The 20029-nt window shown below is 31.5% G+C and overlaps 1 pseudogene; it reads left to right on the forward strand.

Moving 5' to 3' along the window:
• The window catches only part of LOC149543277 (multisubstrate pseudouridine synthase 7-like), a 48259-nt pseudogene extending 39320 nt beyond the window's left edge, over nt 1-8939 (forward strand).
• Nucleotides 8940-20029: the final 11090 nt, after the last annotated feature.

The raw sequence follows: 20029 nt of genomic DNA on the forward strand, positions 1-20029 counted from the left end.
TGAGGAAACGCTCTGACTCTTTGCAATTAAATGTTAATAGAAATAATATATTAAAAAAAATCATTTTCTGAAAGAAAAGAGAATAAAGATCCAGTCACTTCCGTGGTTGGGACATAAACAAATGTGGACTCAGTTCTTGTACATTTAGATAGAGTGGAATATGGCACAAAGTGCGAAGGGATGGTGTAGCTTGAGTGTAGATTATAAGATATTTTTCTATTTTAGTTTTTGGATTTGGAGTAGCTTGAGGTTTAGATTATATTACTATAACTTTTGTCCATGTTAACTAGTAATACACATTGTAACATTGTTCCAACTTCTTCCATCTATCTAAAGTAAAGGTCAAAAAGTTTATTATTATATATTTCTCTACTTTTTCAATTGAAGAAATCTACCTTTTTGTATTTACTAATTAGAAGTTTTATATGTCAGACATTCATGGTTTGTAGAAAATAATAATATAAATAAATAATAAAATAATACAAAAAATCACACAAATATTGATTTGTCGATGCTAGGCTCTAATACTAGTACTAGTCCTAGTCTCTTGGCAACCTTGGAAAAAGAAAATAATTGTGTGACTTTATTTTTTCATGTACTCTTTTTTGATAAATTTGTATGCCAATAGCCTATTTCCCATTTCCCATTTCTATTGGCTTAGGGAAATAAGAACAGAAAAATAATTTAATAAATATTTTAAGCAAGTAATGTTTGTAAGGTGAACAACTGATTACCTAATTTTTTGGTATAAAATGGGTGAATAGAGCATGAGGTATTTTGTAAATTAATATTATCCTAAAAAAACATTCATTATTTTTGGTGGACAAAAAAAATAATGTGGATGGGGAAACAATATAATGGTAAATCTAACCTTCTGTTGTTTTCTTAACATAGTTTCTACTGACCACAACCAAGAACTAGATTAATGGAGAAATCAAAGTATTCCTCAATATTGGTAAGCATAAAATGGGGAAATATAGATAAAGAAAAAAAGAAACTCTATCACTTAGAGAAACCTAATTAGGAGGGGTGAATAAAAAACAATTTTTTTGTATTGGTCTGAATTAAATAAAGGCTCGCTTATGATAAAATTACTCATTAAAAAAGACTTTGACTAAGTGATCTCTCTCTCTCTATATATAATCTAATGATACTCAGCCCTAATTTCCATTGTGTGCACCATTTTCTTAACCTCTGAGGAAATGTTTAGATCTACAAAAGAACTTCATAATAGCAGAGATAGATTATAGTTTAAAAGTTGATTATTGCAATGATCTCTAAGAAAGCTTTAACAAAGTTTGTATTGCAGCTTGTAGTCTTTCTAAACCATGACACTTTCAAATGAAAAATATTGCATACTTTGTAAGTGAACATTGGTTTGGTATGATTGGAAACAAAGATGGATCTAAATTTAACATAAGTTAAACAGAAACACCAGAGAAACTAGAATTTCTAAAGTAATTTAGACATGTGAAACACACATTAGATTTACCTTAATTTTGGAAGAAACCAAAAGAGAAAAAAATGAAATAATATTAATAATATTTATTATTTATGAATAAAATAACATATAATTAAGTTTAAAAGAAGATATCCATCCATGATAGTTTATGAAGCATAACATAGCTTTGGATGTTGTAAGAATAGAGCATCAACAAACACTTATTTTCCTAAGTTTTAGGTGGGGTGAGAGGATAGATAATAGAACTATATTAGTAATATTGATGTGCTCAAATTAAAAAATAACTTAAATGAAATCTTAAAAGATAGATATAGAATAATCCACAAAGCTTTCTAGAGAAGAGTACAATTATTGGATGTTGCAAGAGCAGAGTATAAACTTACAACTCAATTGGTAGAAAACTAATGCCTAGCTCAAATTCTGTTGAAAACTCCAAGTATGATTTAGTGAACTCAAAATAAGAAAAATGTGGATTACTTGAGTTGTACTCTTTTATAGATTTTCACATCATTATCTATAACATAGTTGGAAAAATCTGTGGACTTAGACAAACTTGCAAATCCATGAGCGAGTCGACTTGCCATAGATTCAAAAGTCAAGTCCAGGTGAGTTCGTACACTTGAACATGTGAAGATTTTACTTGGACTCAGGCGAGTTCATCATTGGGAATCTTGATTCCTAATGGACTCTTGCTATAGGCCTCAAATGTTAATGATTTAAACTAGAATAAGATTCCCAATGGACTCTTGCTATAGGCCTCAAATGTTAATGATTTAAACTAGAATAAAATAAATGCAATATACAAAAAACTAGAAATGAATATGAACATGTGATGCCATTATTTACCTCACAAGACCCTCCTACTACAGGGAAAAACCATCCACACCGGAAAGATATATCCTTTATTTAGATCTCAAAGTAAATACAAGTATTCTTACTTATGATTGTAGTCTCCGACTAGTCCATCAATAAGCTTGACTTTTCTCTTGTCAAAAATGTATCACAGTCTCACAGTCTCATAGACTTCCAAAAAGTGACTTTTCAACTTAGGTTTGAAATTTAAAGGGGGCGCCATAAAAGATACACAAGTGCACGTGTGTATAATTTCCCACTTAAATAGGCAATTTTGTCTTATCTTATAACCTCTTACTTCAATCATCCAAAAAAATGCCAACTCGCTCCATTTGAGATGGAAATCTGAGCAAACCCCAAAACCTGTAAGAGTAAATTTTTTCTATAAGACAAGGCATATTAACTTCCAGAGATCTCATCTCGTGTCAAAATAGAAATTGTTGGGCATATTAAGTTCCACAGATCCATTAAATTAAGCTACTGATTGAATATCAAAAAAATTCAAGTGGCTAAGTTCTGGATAAAAATTTGACCCAACAACTCAAACAATATAAATCCCCTGGCATATTGAGGGTACACAAACTATTCCTACAAGTAGATTAAGAAACAGAGATAAGCAGATTGAGAAATAGAGATTTCATCTAATGTCAGAATGGAAAGTGTCGAGCCTAATTAAAACTGCCCATATCAAATAAGGGACATCCATCAAATAACAATACAAAACCTCAAGATCTCAAGGATACTCGTCATCTTATCTGTGATGTCAATGAAAACTTCTAGGTTAAATTAAAATTGCTGATATCAAATAAGGGGAGTGAAAAACCAAGGAATCAAAAAGATGTCACAGTGAAGTATCCACTATATTAATAGTTCCCTCGAACTCCATTAAACGAGAATCTAGATATGTTGGTCATTCTCCCATTTCTTTAACTAGGGTGTGCATTAAATAAACCAATTTGTTGATTAATTCATGTTGAGTGGGTTAATTCAGATGCTCAATAGCATAATTTAAAAGAGAGAGGTCATTAAATAAACCATAACAATGAAGTGGTAGCTTTAAAAATAGTCTGCAACTATTTCCAGTAAAAATTAAACCTCAACAAATGTCATGTGATTTATTTTCATAACTAAATGTAAATTCGGATTATGAGTATCCGCCTAAAATTTGAAGTACAATCTGTTCTACACTCTATCACTACCAACAACAAAATGCTGCAATCCACATTCACCAAAGTTAAAACTGCAATTCTATTTTGTATCTATTACCAGCTAAATGTGTCATTCATTCTCTTCACTCACAAACTTCTAAAATAAATCTGCACTTGTCTCAACACTTATAAAATATTGATACACAGACCATATAATCGCATTTCTAAAGAATCACGATACATATCATATATGTTAATCAGATTATTCTCTTCTCTACCTCTTTTCAATTCATTAGGTTCACTTATATTCCTCGTGAATGGAACAGAGCTGCTGATTGTTTAGCCAAATGGGCTTCTAGTCATGATCCGGGTTGGGATATTATGGATAGGGGGCAACTTTCCTTTGAGATGGTGCAAGAATTTGATGATCTTGTTGCTCAGGATTGAGCTCCTTGTTGAGCTCTCCTTGTTGTATTTCTTTCTGTCTTAATAAATTTTTACCCCTCTTTTTCCAAAAAAATAACATACACACATTTTCCTGAGAGCAATGATAATAAGTATTTTAATAAAGAAGTCAATCTTTTAATGATAAATCATGTCTTGAGGGTTCAATTTATGGGAGGAGGCAAAAAAAAAAAAATTAAAGGAATTTAAAATAAAAGAAGAAACCCTAGAGAAATTCAAATATTATTGAGGAAGAATAAAAAAAAGAAGAGGATTTCACATGAGGCACCCATCCAGAATTGTGGATGGAGCTTTGATTTCAGGGTTTGCCACAGATTTACTTCTCAAGAATGAAAACTCTTGAAGAAAACAAGTTGGATGTTACCCAATTCCCCTGCAGGTTATGATTCATTATTGTATCATCTTGAAGGGGCATTTGAGGACCTATTGTTGTAATAGAGGCAAAATTATATATCAGATGTGCATATCAGACTAGTCTCAGTGGAATTGTGGCATTGCCGGTCATCTATGGTACACATACATTGCCAGGAAGGATGTGATATCACCTGCAGTTATTGATTTCTTGGTTTCAGAATTGGGTTGAGCTAAATTTGTGATCTGTTTCAGATTCACAGCTAAGAGGATAGAGTGAAAGTATTGCACAATACGTTTAGCTAGGCATGCCTCCCAAGAAAGCCTAATATCTTTCAGAATCTGTACAGACCAGGGAAGTAGCTGGTGTCAACATTGGGAATATAATTTGTAGCAGATAAGAAGTATTTTTGTCCAGATTCTTCAGGGTTAATCAGCAAGCATAGTTTGGAATTTGCATAAATTCATCAACAATCATTTAATGCAATTCATACCTGATACAGTGTTCATGTTGTCTATTTGGCTAAAGAATAAAAGTTAGAATTGGTTGAAATTAGTGTGAGATTAGTTTATAGTTACTTCATTTCAGTTTTTAGCCTTTGTTCATTGCATTTCATCTTATCATAAAGAAAAAAATGAAAAATATCAGAAAACACAAAACAATCGGAAAATTGAAAGAATAAAAAGCTCAAAACAAAAACAAATTCAGACTTCTTTCATAACGCTAGCCAAAGTCAAAAACCAGGAAAAACCATCAGTTATTTGCCTTGAAATCCTATTTAAAATCTTTCGTTTTAGAACACAGTTTCCTATTCTTTACGTGTAACACAATTTCCTATTATTGTAACATATTTCTAATTGAATTCAATTGATATTTTATATATATTTACATTAATATGACATATTATAAAAATTAACAAAATAATTTTATATATTACTAAATAAAATAATAATATAGTGGAAAAAATCTAGTAGTGGTTCAGGCTAACTTTGTGTACCTATATTTCCTAATCTGTATGTCAAAATTTGTTGAATTTTTTTGTGAACTCTCTATAGAACTCTCAGAGTGTGAGGTTGTCTAAAAGTGTCATTTTAAAACATTCACCTATAACTCGTTATGTTCATCCCCCAATAGCCACTCACTAAAAAATAGTACTTTTTGCATAAATGGACCAATCAAAAATTACGAAAGCTAAAAATGATCAACTGTTAGTACATGTATGATTGACTATTAGTACATGTGCTATCATTTTTGTGACTTTTCATAAGCATTAATTAAGATGGATAGGTAACACTAAGACATGACGATAATACAAACACTCTAACATAATAATAATAAAATATTTTAACATAATATGGAGCCTTGTAAGCATAATAGTCTTTTTGACTCTTCTGATCCATTAATACATATTGGAATCTTCAAACCTGATCCATAATATAGATATTAGAAAATATGTCCAAGGGGTCAGTTATTTCTGATATTAGTCGGGAGATTTTATGAGGGCTTAATGTTGCCTACAAGAATGGAGTTCAGTGATTTTGAATCTAGAATGTTAGTACTCAAGTTAAGCGATCTGGGGCATCACAAAGAGGTCAGAAGATAGGCTTCAAACATTAAAACTAAGTGAAATTTAAAACTAGAACTACACAATAGGAGGCAATTTCATCTTTGCCTTGGTGGTTTTGAAATCATCTATTTCAAGAAGGCATCAGTCTTGCAATCATCCTGACAATTTCAATTTCATAATAGTCTCTTAATGACTTGTCATTTATCCAGTTTGGCCAAGATGGAAAATTGAAGGATCTTTGGCATTTCAGTTCACATTTAGGCATTTTGGATGTCTTCTTCTTCTATTAGAGACTTGGAAGAGTTGTATGAATGCATGACACATCTTATTAAATTGTTGTCTCTCTTCGATACCTCATGCTAGATTCATTATCAGGGAAATTTTACTGTGCAACAGTGGTTGTGAAGTTTTCAGACATTGTTGTAGGTGTTGAAGCTCAGCTGACCCTCTAGAGATCTGTGATGTTCCCTTATCCAATGCACTAGTTTTTGTCCTAAAATTATAATTCCATTTAAAACCCATTCAAGTTTATTCCAACTCATTTTGTTTCACAAGTGTCAAACAGTTTTCCAACCAAATAAATTATAAAATCAACTATACATTGTTAAAGAAAGAAAGTGAATTCAAGAAGAAAATACCAGTAAAGAGGTCATGGTTTATGTTTTTTTTTTAGCCTATTTAGGTCCATAGATAACCTTTACATCTTGTGAGATAACCTTCAACCAAATATTGGATTACCTTTCATTAATTTTTGGTTAAAATTACTCTAAACAGGCAGATTGGAATTGTTTGATCTTGATATGAAAATAGAATTAAACTATTATATTCTCCAGTCATTCACTCCGTCTGTCTCACGTCTACAACCATTAGCATAGCGCTATTAGTTCATGAGATTTAGAAGCCACAGGAATACTTGTCTTTATAGCCCATAAATTTTCTACCTATCTGAGTTCATTCAGCAACTAAGAAGAAATCCAACCAATCTCCCTAGGATACATAAATTTCAATTAGAGGGACCTATCAGAGTATCCAGTGTCACAACCACTCCCAAAATTATCTGCTCAAACACAGATTATATGGGAAATAGAGTACTTAGATGAGTTCAAAATTGGAGATGGATCACATGCAGTTACTTGTTTTTTCAACAATAGCAGATGAAACTATAAAGGGTGTTGATGATTTATAGTGTCAATCGGATAAAATCATGTGATTGATTCAAACCATTTCTAGATATGTCTATGTATATAGTGTTGTAAAGGAATATATGTACTCTATTTTTGAATAGGCTTCAGAGCATTAAAATGGTGTTGCAAACATGGAATATGAAAAACTCCTATCAAAGTATATGCAGTCTTCATTCACCAAACCTATACCAGTAAAGAACTGATTCTAATGAAAAATGTGTTTATATGAGGTACTATCCTAACAAAGAAGGTGTAGCTGGAAGAAATAGGGATTTTCAAGGACAAGGAAACAAAAAATGTAAAAACTGGGGAAGCAAGGAAGATAGAAATTCAAAGAGGGGAAGTATGATGGAAGTTTCTCAAGAAATTTTGACCAAGATTTTGATAGCAGAGGAGAAGATGGATGGTCAGAGGATTGGGGAAATTTTTTGTGATTTTATCTTTGTAAGGAGAATAATGACATTCAAGAGGCTTTGATGATGATTGTGAAGATGCTCATTGTGCAGATCATGTAGTTTGGATTTGCTGGCACAAAATATAATCAAGAAGTTACAACATAAAGATATACCATCTTTAAATATGAAGCTTCAAGATTGGTTTCGCTGAACAAGAGATTGTATGGCATCAAAGTAGAAGACTTATGTTATGTGATGAATGCATTTGTGCTTGGATAACTTTAAGGAAATCTATTCATAATTAATTTGTGTCATGTTTTTTCAAAGAGAAATGATATTATTAAGGAGGCAACAAAAGGATTAGGAAAGAATGACTTCATCAATTATTTTTTGAATGCAGTGATTCGGAAGTGATTCAGAACGAACATACTACAAGGTGAATGGAAGATTGCAGTAGACTGGATTCTTGATCCTCAAAATGGAGAGCAGAGAGATACTAAAGAAGTTAGCGAATATTATAAGAGCACTAAGGATATTAATGGCACATTAAAGAAGATTACTCATTATTTAATAGGTGAAAGGGTGACTCTTACATGCCTGAAGAAGAATGCAAACAACTACTACAAGCCATTTGTAGTATTTAAATAATTGAGACTGATTTAAGATATGTTCATAGATATCAAATCTATATATGGAATCATGCTGCCAGTGCAAGAGTTCAGAAATATGGAGTTGAGAAAGTAATATAGGGAGATCTTGTGTATTGTTAGTAAATAGAAGTAGATAAACATAATCCAAATAGTAAGGATAAAAAGGAAGTTGTTGATGACGATGTTGGATATGACTTTACTATTATTGATGAGACTATTGAGGGTGATTTATCTCAAGAAGGTGTCAGTATAGAAAATATTATAGATGATGATGACATAGCTTCAGGATATTAAACAATTCAATATGTCATATTTCCTCTTCCCAGATCAAGAGTAACGTACCCTGCAAATGATATTGCTGAGATATGTCATAATCTAGCTGTAAAGAATTATGTTAATTTGTCAGAAAACCCACATAATGTGAAGGAATTTTCAATAATGAACCTGGCAGGAGGATATAGGAGATTAATCTAGAAACCAATTGATTATTTATGGAATATCATTAAGTATGAGGATCCTACATAGTAGTTGGTCAAAATAGATCTTGGTGCATTAGCTAAATATAATAATAAAGTTAATAATGTGTTGTAGAAAACATCAAATGAAAAATCAATTGAACTTGAAAAATTGTTGGCTTTGGAGTGAGAGAAAAACCCATAGAATAATGTAGTTGGAGGATACGCTGAAGATAAATCAGAAACAAATGTGAAGGACATTAATCATGATGGTAGCTCTGAAGCTTCATCACATATTTCTCTTTGAATAATATTTTCCCTTCCCACTTCATGCTACACAATAATGGCTATCCGTGAACTATTGAAAACATCAACCTCGATTGATTTTCGCAAGACCTTGAATGAGTGAATGGTTGATTGATATTTAAAAGTTCAAACTAATACCATTTTCTACGAATATCAAGAGAAGAGCATTTGTACACTATTATGTGAGTGCACATCATACAAATACTTATTTATATAAATTGGAACATTAATTAACACTATCCATGTTAGTGAAGCATGGACCTGGATAGTTATTTGCTATTCATGATTAGCATCTATGAAGAGACAACAGTCAGGGGAAATTCTTATTGGGAGATGCCCCTCATCTCTGAGTTCGTTAAATACTCTGGTTTTACATGTGCTTGTCAGCATTAAAATGGTGTTACAAAGAAAAATATGTTCCAGACATGTAATGTGAAAAACTCATGGAATTGAAGTATTTTTAGCCTTCATTAACTGAACCTACTTGACTACATTTTTATAAAAAGATAGAGATATAAATTTAAAATGAGGTACTATACAAAGGACAAATTTAAGTCTTTATTCTAATATGGAATTTTGATTAAAGATCAAGATTAAGAAACAGGCTTATAAAGTCAGGTAGCATGATTTAAAATAAAGTATATAAGAAATGATGCCTTGAGGTGTAGATTGCATGGTCATTATATTAAAATTTTGAAACAACAACTACTTCTATGATCCAAGTAATTGAGTCCATTTTATATATCTTACAGACATGGTTGGGTATAATCTACCATCAATAACTTAAAAATCTTAACAATCTATATGCTTTGGTCATCCTTATTGGACTAAGAGTCACAGTGAAGGATTAGAAAGAATTCATCTACGAATGGATTGGTTCAGATTTAATATTTTTTTTGTATTGGAAAACAAATTTGTTTCAGTTGTAAGCCCTTTTGCTAGCTATTGCTCCAGAGAGAATCCTTACAAAGTTATCAGATTATTTTGATCTATTTATATATTATTTTTTTATCTATTTATATAGTTAAATAATATAGCACAACATTGATCTCTTTGAGGCAATTGTCAAATAGTTTACATGCCTTCAGATAAAAGGAAACTAAAAAGAATTCATCTATGTTAAAACTTCTAGAGTTTGATCAAGGCTTCCTAAACTCGTCTATATTAAAACTTTGAGTCTTTGATGATGGAAATGGGCTCTCTTGAAATGAACTCTTATTTTTTTCTAACCCTTTGATAGAAATCAACAAGTGAAGAAATGAAAGAAAAAAGTTAACACTTTGAACTCCATTATGCTTTGATTCATCCTCTTTTTCAAAATTGGGATTAACTACATCCTCTGTCTCATAATCAAGATCAAATTGAATCTAACCATTCTCTTCTAGAACTTCAGTCATCTTTTCCTATTACCAGGTGTTAATGTCCAACAGGCAAAAAAATCTTGTTCATAGGGAAAAAAACTGATATGGTTCTACAAAGAGAACCAATCTGGCTCCATTCTCAAAAAAATGCTATTAAGGGATAATGTTGGGTGCAACCACTAATAGGATTTTGATAAACTAGATACACACCATTAATAATATCTATTACTTGATAAATAGTTGATATTTTCTATAGCAAGTCAAATTGTGTTATTACTATCAAGATTCAACTGGGTAACTCGTTGACCCATGCTTCATGAGTAGTGATTTACATGAATCCATCTCTCATGGAAATAAATAGAGCACTTAGCACTCATTGGAAGTCTTGCTGCTTCACCTCTCTGAGCATCACCTAGATCCAATAAGTGCTAAGTGTTCCATTTATGTCATGAGAGATAGATTCAGTGAATCACTACTCATAAAACATAGGTCAGTAATTTTAACTCAAAAACTACACAGCTAAATCTTGATAGCAATATCACCTATTACTTGACTAATTTTTATCAAAAATACAAAACTTTTTCCACCTAATGGTGATGTACACCAATCTGCATGTAACGCCCCGCCAAGGGATCCAAAGAATTAACCTAGAGTTTCACTGAGTTTGGTAACATTTTTTTTTTTTTTTACATGAAAGTAAATACCATACATAACTTATTCACAATAACGGAAGCAATAGCAATGTCCATCTGAAAAGTAAACATAACATACATAACATATTACATTCTTTAAGATCCCTTAACATTGAATTACATGCATGAATCCATCTAGTACAACATCCACATGAAATAATAATGATAAGTCCAATGTTTAAACATTACATTTCCAAATGCTCAATCATCCTCTGTACATGTCACAGGGTATGAAAAGCTCAAAGAATATACATATGTAGAATAAGGTACATCATCCCATTTCAATCCATGATACATCAAAGTAGAGATAATCACATGATACATCATCATAGAAGACATATACATCCATCATAAAGATCAAACATATACATCCATCATAAAGATCAAACAAAATAAACTAAGTGCACAGTTCCTCCCAACTGTTAATAGCATCATTAGACCATCGTGGGCCCTGGCCATCCCTCCATGCGTAACATCCCAAATCACCGAAGAGATCATCGGTATTAACATAGTAGGAATGTCACTCCTAACATATACAACACCATATGTAGAAAGTAATCTAACATGTAAATATAAGTATAAGATAACATCATCTAACATATGCTAATCATCAATGAAAGGATACATATCCACCATCACGAAGGACGCATCAGCCACGATGTCTCAATGAATCTCAAATGATAAGAGTGGAAAATACACTACCACCCGACTGCGTGGTACCTAAGTGGTCCACTCCCACCGTGCTGAGGAGATAATCTCAAGTCCCAAACAGGCTATCCATAACACATAGCACAAATATCTATAGTCCAGGAATCCTAAAAGTATACTAACTCAAAGGTTCCAATCACGAAACTGACATCTACTTCCCAGAGGCACACAATGACATGTAGGAACCTACTATGCAAGTGGGAAAGTGTCATCGCATTTATCATGTACAAGTTACCTTGGCAGTTAGCTAAACTCCACGGGTCCATACTGATCTCATGCGGCCACTAGTATCCTCTCATACTGACAAGGCATACTATGGAATGCAAGGTTGCAACCATGCATTCTCACTACTCCCATCCTAGCCTATACAAGCACTCAAGGCATGGACGAGAACCAAAGATCTTATCTTTTAGGTTCATTCAGTTAGTATTAGGTGTGAATGTTATCACTTATTAATCCAACTTACAATGAGTTACCCTAGCAGCCTCTTAGGGCCTCGACCCCCATTGCAAGCCACTTCCCGTCATTACATGTAGATATCCTACCCTAATGCTCATGGAATCATAAATCTCAAAATCACAAAAATAATCCATAATAAAATCATCAAATATGCATAAAAGCATCAAATCTCCATGAGCAAACATCCATAGAAAATCATGACCACAACAGCTCTCTATTGGCAACTGAAGCATCACTGATAATCAAAAGTATCCAATGGTTCTCAATAACCAAAATATATCTCAAACACACTGATCGAAGACTCCAAAAATGGTTGAGTCAAACATGTCACAACATGACATCATCAAGAATAAATTCACATTTCAGTCCCATCATGGCGACTAGAAAATAACCAAGGATAACTGATCGATGACCAAAAATAATGGTTAAGTCAAGTGTCTCATAAATAAGAATCTCAACTATAACAATCAGTATTCACAACTAATACACAGAGCATTCCATCACATAACCATGGTTGGGTTATAAAGATCGAGATTAAAACATCATCATGGCATCACAATCACATAACCCCCAAGCCTCTGGTAGACGTCCTATACTGGTCAACACTAGTCAACCCAAAACCCAAAACAATAGCATAAAGAATACACAATGTAAACACATGTTTTGGTTTTGCTAAGTTTTCAAATTTGAATTCAAAAGTCTCAGTTTACGTATTCCCAAATTAACATCAAGTGGAGAAATTTCACGTTTTATCTAACCCATGTATTCGTTTGATAGATAAAAGTTTCTCCATCAGACTCAATTTTTTAATTGATTTATATGACATTGTTTGAAGATTGACATTCTCAATGAATCAAAAACTTCGATTATATATTCTAATAATTAATCTTAATTAAAAACTAAGTTTAATTAAATTAATTGTTAATATCTCTTCATAATTGACAAGCTTAATAGCAATATTTTACTCATTAAAAAAGTGATCCATTAATTGGGAACTTTATAATAATCATTTATAATTAATAATATATACATATATACATATATACTTATATATATATATATATATATATATATATATATATATATATATATATATATATATATATATATATATATATATATATATATATATATATATATACATACATAAAAATATATATATATATATATATATATATATATATATATATATACATTTAATAATTAATAACATTGCAACTTATAAAAAATGAAATCGAAATTCATATCCAAATCGTATATGAAATAATCGTTGCAAATATAATTTAAAACCAACACATATAACACAATGCGATTTAAAATTGCGCGGCGATTAAAGTGCCGCACCGCAGGTACACTGCGATCGCAGGTACCCTGTGATCACGTAGGCCTGCGGTGGGTGGGGTACGAAGTACCCGCCCGCCCAACGTTTTATATATATATATATATTTTTAACAATCGCTTACGCGATTTCCATACAGACTTTGCGATTTGGTTTTAACGTTTCTTAAACGTTTTCGCCCATGGTATGTAATCGGTTTTTTTTTTTAAACAAATATATATATAAATATATACAGAATTAAAAATATCACAATATATGAACATACACACACACACACACACACACACACACATATATATATGTATGTATGTATGTATGTATGTATGTATGTATGAGCAAATTGACAATTTATGATTACAATTTCAATTTTTTAGAATTCCTCTGTAGATCTTTGATCTCCAAAATTTCCAACAATTAATCTAATGGGTTTGGCTATGAATCTCAACCCTAGCCCCATTTTCTCTTTTTTTAAAAAAAAATCCATGCATATAAAATTTTCAAATAAATTTAATTGCCCAAATTGAAAATGCATACAATGAAAATATGAAATTCTTTAGAAGACATATGGAAGACATGAAGAAGACAGGAATGCACGATGCGGAAATAGCATAAGAAAAATCACAAGAATCTACTTGGATTCTGATGCTAATTTGCTCTTCCTCAGAAAACCTGCAGAGCAAGCTCCCTTCTTCAGAGTTTTTGAGTCCTCCAATGCTCTAATTGCTCTCCACCCTCTCCCTAAGCTTCTATGAATGCCTGAATACAAAGAGCTCTCAAGAAACCTTTGGAATGCTTCTTGAAACTGCTGAAAGGTGTCACCAACTAAGCATGGATCTTTTCCAACCTTTTTGATGAGTCATAGAGTTGTAGACACCATGTGCTTAATTGATGCACTAACCCCCGTGTTGTTGACACATGAGAAATAGAAAAGTGCGTTAATTCCCATGCAAGCTTATAACTCCAATAATTTCTATTTAAATTTTATAACTTTCATTTTAATTTTTATAACTTTTATTATTATTATTTTATATTTTTTTTTACTTTATTATTATTTTACAATTATTATTAATTTTAATTTCTAGTTTTCTTTTATTTAATTCCTTTTCCCCAATAATTCACATTTAATTAATTACAATCAAAATATCAAAGATCATGATATTTTATTAATTTTCTCAAATAAATAATTAAATCTATTTATTAAGACTTAATTAATGAAAAATTCACCATAGACCTCCAAGATAAAATATGAAAACCCATCATAGAACAAATCATACAAAATAAATCTAAAGGGTTAAAAATCACGAAATATGTTATCCGACACATTCGGTGGGTATTCAACTTTGATACTTGTCCTAAGTCACTAGGACAAATGGTTTTTTTAGGTTTGGGATTTGGACTTGAGAATTTATCTCCCTTCTCTTATCATTGAGATAGTGTAATAGGGTACGCTCATCCTGGCAATTTAGGGAAGTCGATACCTGGTACCTGCAACCTGCAAAAAAACTATGCATGTACATACAATATATAATGCTAAGCTAAACAGACAATGGCAGGAAGTGGTGCATCGTGTAGATCTCAACTAAGTAGGTGACTACGACTCCTTTCCTTAACCACATCAGAAACGCCATACAATAAGAAAACACACACACCATACACATGCAAGTATGGGGTAAGTAACCATAATAAAACACATGAGATAATAAACCATCTAACTAATCATCATTAATAACTGAAAATGATGTAATGATCATCATACATACATGAAATGTAAAGTCTAAATGATCTCATCATATATCAACTGAATCCCTTTCATAATCTCTGATAGTGTCAAAACAACACCACTAAACCATCAACATAAAACTAATCTACATAGTTTGATAATAATAGCAACAATAAGTCTAGAAAAGATGTGAACGAGGGTAGGCACTACACTGCAAGTTTGATAAATATATAAGTATGTTATATCTTCAACTCGCTTATACAACTTTGACTAAACCTATTGATTGCCACATTGGAGTTTTAGATTTCCTCCGTTGTAGTGCACACAAGTAATCTATTTAAATAAAAAATGACTATAAGATTAACCCTCATTAACAAGGCTAGGTTATAAAGTGACACACTCTATTAATACCTGTGAAAAAATAAAATGGAGAATCTTGAAAAGTGAATTGACAAATAAAATTACCCAGAAATTAAAATAATGGCCAACAATATTTTGCCTGCAATTTATGTTGGAATGTTGTATTGTCAAGGAATAGTGAAGTGTGTGGTCCATGGCACCCATGAATACTAATCCAAGTGTTTCCTTTTGCAGAGCGGCATCAGGAGGGTTTATCTGAGGAGATGACATTGTGAGGATGAACATCCTTCCTTTTTTCCAATTCTATTATAATCTGTATACATGCAATTTTGATGGCTAAGATTAAGGTGTGGCCAATATTATTTATGTGTATCAGTCTGGCAAACAAGCTTCCCTCGATAACTATTAGGGTTTAACAATAAGAAAGCAGTTTGCGGTCCTATGTAGAGGGCTGAGGATATGTAATCATGGACTTAAGGGCTTGAGATAATGAGAGAAAAATTGTTAATTACTTAAGGTTGTAATTTCATAGATATGTATATATTTATTTAATTATTTATACAAGTATTAATATTTGTTAATGTATGTTTGGCTATACTTTGATACATTTTATTTCTATAATTTTAAGATATATATATATATATATATACTTGTGTAAAATTGTCTATAGATTTTCTATATTTATTTTTAAATATATTATTTATTAATTATGTATATTCATTAACATAATGAGTACTAAAAGTTAAAGATGTAAATATTAATTTTTTCAATTAAATTTGTAAAAACTTTAAGACTACAACGAGAGTTGATGTTAGCTATGAAATAGTTATTTTTGGTGCACCAAACAATGTAGCCGACTAAATTGGTCATTTAGGTAAGATTTTATTAGCTTTTTTGGTAGGCTTAATTTCTTGTGAAAGTCATGAAATCTACATTTTAAACTTTAGTGATTAAAGTTGTAGAAAGATGGACCATCTTTAATGTAAAGTCCAAGTTTTTATTATTGATTCTCACATGGAGATTGTACCTCTGATTTTGTCGTCAACTAGATGAAATTAAATCCAAGACCATTTTGACAACTTGTGTAATATCAATGAGAAGCAAATTTAATAATAATTTTGGAATGCCATAACATCATTGAGAAGATCAAGCTAGTAATTATGAGTACCATACATCATAGAGAAGATGGAACCAAAACCTTACCAAACTATGGGTATGCATTGAAAACTACTAGAATTACATTTTACAGAATGGCCCCATGGAATGAGATTCCTTGAGTAACAATAACATATCAAATTGATAATTATTTTGAGCTAGTTATCTTAAAAGAACAAACTAGAAAATCAGATGGTACTTGGGTTGCCAAATCATAGTAAAACAATATGTCTTGTGCTATAAAAATTGACAATCAAGAATTCTAACCAATAATAATGTATTGATATGAAGATAACTCCATCACTGAGTAATAAAAGTTAAAAAATGTATTAATATGATAAAAAACATTATTGATCATAATTCATTTGGTTATTTGTTTGGGTGACTAATTATTAGTGACCAATTATTTAGTCATTTATTTAATCATTTATTTGGCCACTTATCTTTGTCTAACCTTATGATCTTATCCAATGATCAAATTAGTCATTTATTTAGTAACTTATACCTAAAATTTACAAAACATTAGTAGAATTTGATCACTTTTAGTCATGTGACTAAATTCTATTGTCTTGTGACTAAAAGTTTTAGTCATGTAGTCATTTATTTACCAAAATTCTACTAGTGAGAGGTTTATATTGAGCAGCCTAAAGGTTTTCCTTTATCAGAAGACAAAGACATGGTATGAAAATTGAAGAAAGCTCTTTATGGTCTAAAGTGAGCACCAAGAAAGGTCTGGTATGCAAGGTTGGATAGTTACTTAGCAAAGCTTAGATTTGCTAAAGGTATGATAGACAGTAATTTGTATCTATAAGAAATTGAAGATGGTTTGCTAATCATTGTAATATTTGTTGATGACATCATTTTTGGAGGCAATGATGAAGCTAGTGATAAATTTGTTGAGGAGATGAAGAATGAATTTGAAATGAGCATGATAGGAGAAATGAAAATTTTCCTAAGCTTGTAGATTGTGCAAAATAATGACATATATTCATTTCACAAGTTAAGTATCGAAAAGATTGGTTAAAAAGATTTGGTTTGGAAAGTTGTAAACCTATTGGCATACCTAAGATAACTGGTCACAAGTTATCCAACAAAGATGAGACACCTGTAATAAAGAAGAAGAAGTATAGATCAATGATTAGAGGTTTGTAGTATCTAACTCACACTAGATCAAATATATAGAATATAGTTGGGATTGTAGCTAGATTTAAAGCTAATTCTAAGGAATATCATTTTGTAGCAGTTAAGAGAGTATTCATATATCTAAAAGGGATATCTGATTATGGAATTTGGTATGATAGATCAAGTGATTTCACACTTTGTGCATATAGTAATTCTGATTGGGAAGGTAGTGTGAATGATAGAAAGAGCACTAGTGGTGGAACATTATTTCTTGGAGGAAGATTGGTTTCTTGGTTGAGAAAGAAGCAAGATTGCATTTCAAAGAGCATTGTTGAGGCAGAGTATGTTGCAATAGCAAATAACAGTAATTAGGTTATGTGGATGAAGCAAATGTTGAAAGATATCAGAATTGAGATTGAAGAACCTATTATCATTTCTTGCGATAACACAAGTATAATAAGTATGTCTAAGAATCTTTTATTGCATTATAAGACAAAACATATATCAATTAAGTATCATGTGCTAAGAGAGAAAGTAGTAGAAAAAGAGATCAGATTGGAGTATGTAAGTACTAAGGATAAAATTGTAGATATATTTATGAAGCCTTTACCTAAAGATATAGTTGAGTACTTGAGATGTATTGTAGTGCCTGTCATGTTTAAGTCTATACCTTGTCTATTTTGTTTTGAGAGATACTTGATACTCTTATTATATGTACTTTGAGATGACCCGAGGGTCAAATGTTATACCTTGATTCAGTATCATAGATGTTATACTACTATGTTGTTTAGTTCATCATATTTTCATGTTGATGCCATTTTGAGATGATAGTAGGTCTATGATGATATCTGATTATCTAGTATTTGGACATATTATTTGATTATGTTATGTGATTGATTTTACACTATGGTGATTTACTTCATTCTTGTCTCTTTATGCTTTATGTGAATGTGAGTGATGTAAATGGATTAATTAGGTATTTTAGCATTATTGCTCTGGCTATGATATTATATGCAATTTCACTTGATAATGTGTTTTAGTGTGTAGGAATTATATCCCTAGCAGTGGCACTTGGAGTTAGTGATTCAACTATTTATTTTTTACCAATGTTGCCCCTGTATGGTCAACGTATCCTTATTTTAATTGTCTAATTAAACCTGTCGATGATTATTAAATCTGAACTCATCTGCATTATGTGATTAGACCAATGAGTGTGTCATTGCATTTAGATGTTCACATTGTCGTAAAAGTTGTTAAGTGATTTTCTATGATTTTGGGTTTTTGAGCTTTAAATCTTCTTGAATTTAATTTTTGGCAGCTTTTCCTGACGTGAATTCTCATTACGAGGAATAACATATTCTTGTTTGGGTCAATTTAGAGTCTAGTTAGTCTAACTAGCTATTTTCCCTAATTGACTATTCACTTGAAAAGTGAATAAGTTTGGAAATGAGAATTTAATTCCTCACTTTTTCTATATTGCAAATGAGAAAATTGGAGAGCTTTTTTGAAATCCTCTTCTTGAAGGATTGGTTTTTTGCTCATTTGGAGAGTTGTGAGTGTCGGATTTTTGTGAGATCAGTCTTGTTGGATCCAGCTCAGGGAGACCTTGCTTTATCATGATTTTTGATAGTTTCATTAGGCAATTTATTTTATTGTGTTATTTTCAATTTCTACCCTTTTGCTGTTAGGTAAGGCTTCCTATTTTCTTGTTTCAGCTCCATTTTAGCTTCTATTTCTGGTAACAGTTTGTTAGGAGGCTAAGAACTAATGCTCCCCTTCATTTCTATTTGTTGGTTCTACCTGGTTGGTTGGGTATGAACATTTTCCCAATTTTTGAGATGGGGGTTCAGGGTTTCACGTCGTTATGCTAGTCATTTTTGCATACAATGTCCAAACTCAAATATTATTGGATTTTTGGGGTTTTTCTATTCAAATTCCAAATGGATTTTAATTTTGAAGTTTTCTAATTTTTGGGGTTTTTACCTCATTTTGTGTGCCACCCTATTTTCTCAGGTTTTCTTGGCATGAGTTTGGTTGTGGACCTAGATCATCTGTTTGGATGTTGGTCAGAGCTTTATTGCATTTTTATTGTTCTTTGGGATGTGTGTCACATCCGTCCTCCTAGGTCTATTTTTGATTGAGTGACTTTCTACTTTGTGTTCTCATCTAGTCATTATGTTATGATCTTCTTGATGGTGGTGCACCACACATGAGTATATTTACATACAATTATTAGGTGACTTGTAGGGCCTAATTTTCTATGGTACTTCTAAAAGT

This window comes from Cupressus sempervirens, chromosome 8 (assembly GCF_028749045.1).
Source record: "Cupressus sempervirens isolate cs-2001-9-10 chromosome 8, ASM2874904v1, whole genome shotgun sequence".
In the NCBI taxonomy this organism is placed as follows: domain Eukaryota; kingdom Viridiplantae; phylum Streptophyta; class Pinopsida; order Cupressales; family Cupressaceae; genus Cupressus; species Cupressus sempervirens.